Raw genomic sequence first — 3,287 nt, forward strand, 5'->3', positions numbered from 1 at the left:
TACTATATTTCTGCCCTCTCCTCTTTGCTAGGTAATGTTTCTCCTGATGGAATGTGACTGCAGACCTCAGATTAAAGTGTTTTTCATCAAGGATAATATATCTGTAGCCTGTGCAACAGCAGACCCAACATTATTCTTTCGTCCTTTCTTCTTCTCAAGTGAATGGCATCAGATTCTATTCCCTTCTCTTCTTCTCTGTTTGCATGCAACAACAGCCACAAGAATAGCGGGCAGATCTTTCTTCACACGCTTTGCTTACATCTCTTCATACTGGTTGAAAAACTGTTCCTTTTTGTTTCTTGGTTGGATCTACAACAATCAGCTTTATTTGACTACTGCTGTTCAGATTAGAGCTAAAGAAGGAGAGGAAAAGACAGAAAACTTCTGTGTGAGAGCAGCAGTTATATTTACAAAGATTCGTTTGGCCATTACACGATGATCTATAGCTGAGAAAGCCTACCTGATTGCGTACTCTACATAATTCAGACCTTGTATACTACACAGATGGATCCCAGTAGTAACATGAGTACATTATCACCTCTGGAAGTAAACTTTTTGTGTAAAATACTTCTGAGCTCTGCCTTTACTGTGACCACAATACATTCTGGAAAACAAACTCTATTGCTACCTGCTTACATATTCATACTGATTTCACTGTTGGGACTTATCCATTGTAATCAGAGCAAGCATAGTCAAACAAACGTGGACTTAACGTCAGAGAGGTGAGGCACGAGAATCTGGGAGCCTACAGAACAGGATCCTCCCTCTATGCATCCGTCTCAAAGCAGAAAGGCGTGGGCTTTCCTAGGCAGATGGCTGATGTATTGGTCTGCAGAGTTGAAACATTTCCCAGTGTGCAAATATTTGTAGTGTACCAGAACAAATGAAAAGCCACCATACCTTTGTGCACCATGGAGACAAGAGACTGTGGGACACCTCAGCACTTAAATGGCAAAAGAAATGTGATCTTGCAAAACAAAGCTATTATACTTTGGATTGTTTCACATATTATGTGCGGTTCTTGTCAAAGGCTGACTGAGAGAAATGCTGAGGTGTCTTTCACACATTTGGCCAGGTCACTGCTGTGCTTCCATTTCTTTTTTCCCTTGCTTTCTATAGATCCACAGTATGAGTAAAAAGGAACTGAAAACTCCACAGAAATTCAAAATTTCATTAACACCAATGAGAAGGGGAGCAACATTTGTTCTTCCACTAAAAAAATCTCAGACTTTACAATTTAAATATTCAGACCTCTCGCTTGCTGTTCATGGTCCTCATGATATTCATCACTTACCATTTCCAAACATTTCCAAATTTCCATGCAATTCCAGCTCCAATTATTCCTAAGTGCCTGTTCATCAAATCACCCTTTGCCTGTGTACGACCAGTAAGAAAGAGAGATGTCATATATGACTATTTTGTCAAGAATATAATGATCGAGACAACTTTCTGCCATATTTTTAATATGCTGAGACTTGGTTTTCTACTTCAGGAAAGAAGCTAAAAATACTTTTTTAAAGATCCACCATATCTTCTGATACTTCTCCATGCACACTAAAGGTCACTCACTGCTTTGCATGCCCTGCCTGCCAGAGCTGCAGACTTCTACACAGTTCTAGAACATTTCTACAAGCAAATCATGGAACTGGCATCCACCACTTCACTTGAAGTACCATTCCACATTCAAGACACTTCTTCACTTTCTTCTATTTTCACATGCTCCTAAGGAGTAACCTTAACCTAACTGGAATAACCATTCCCTCACAGCACAAGTGACTTTAATTCTCAGTGATTTGTATACTCTTGTATACAAGTCTTGTATTCCTTAATGAGAAGTGAAAAAAATGCCTAGATCCCATGAAGAGCCTCCCACAGACTTCATTGGCTTCACATAGAAAAACACATTCCAATGAAAACATATTACAGGTTATTCTGCTTCCTTCATCAAAAGATATAGGTATGGAACAATTCCTTTAAATAGAAAGAAAGCTTTAGAGGTTGTTTTGTTGTTTCTCATTTTGAAGAGTCAAGAAACAACGTTGCTCATGTCTAGTAAAGATTTTGATTAAGTATTTTTTCATTACATACTGCCAGAATGGTACAATACAAATAAGCACCCCAGGTACTTATGTGGTATCTGTTACATCAGCACTAGCATTGCTCTCACCAATTCTTCAAGGCTGCCTTTCCTGACCACATGTGTTGACTGTACAGGCAGAGAGCTGAACTTGTACAATCCCAAGTACAGCTACAGGGCATCTCTGAAGGACAAAGGACCAGACAGCTTAAACATTAGGCACAGACTGGTGTGCCTGAAGGTTTCCTATGCTAAGTGAGTAGCATTCAAGAGACTGACAGAACTTTTAGTTATTTATCCTGAAAAGGATCCCAAGAGCCAAGGATGTTTGGTTATCTGTGCAACACAAGGAACTAAAATATAGGCAGGCTGAGATCACTCAAAAGGCATGTAGCAGGGCAGAGAACTGAAGGTACATCTATCCAGTTGATATGAATGAAAATAAGCTCAAAGCAATTAACACAGCTTCTTTCTCACTGTGGTCATTTGAACTCTTGTAATTAAGGGTAAAAAGACACTGTGCTAAAATAAACAAAAGACAGGAACCTCAATTTTATGACCAATGCCTTAAAGCATAAGACATTTCCTTCCTACACTGAAGCAAATCAAAGGATACATGTCCTTCTGTTGAAGAAAGAATGACTCATCAAGAAAACTAAAGAAAATTCTCCCTATGCTATATAATTTCATGACATGCTCTGTTAAGCCATAAACAAACCTAGAAGTAATAACATCCTTAAGAAAGAGTAAATTCCAGAAATATTTGTAGTAAACAGATAATTCCACAGTGCTAGAGATCTTAAAGTAGCCGCCATTTCTCCAGATAAATCTACAATTAAAGAATATTCTGTGGTTGCAAGGCTGACAATATTAAGTACTGCCAGTGCCAGTAAACTGTTTGATACTACAGTAATGTAGATTCAACATGTTTCTGACTATATGCCAGTAAGTCACAGAAACGTTCAAACTACATTGTAAATAAAGGTAAAATTCCAAAAAAAGATGTCAGGTTCATAACAATATTTTAAAGCGATGAAGTTGAAAAATGAGGAAAACTGTCCATAAGAATAATTTAAAACAGTAAAAAGATAACTCTTTGCATATATATAAATTCTGAATGCACTGGCTAATTACAACAATAAAACATAGAATTAAAAATATATACTCCAAGGGTATTTCATACACGCGAGAACTGATCTCTTTGCATGCT

Source organism: Coturnix japonica, chromosome 2 (genome assembly GCF_054131305.1).
Source record: "Coturnix japonica strain WE chromosome 2, WE-NBRP24, whole genome shotgun sequence".
NCBI lineage: Eukaryota > Metazoa > Chordata > Aves > Galliformes > Phasianidae > Coturnix > Coturnix japonica.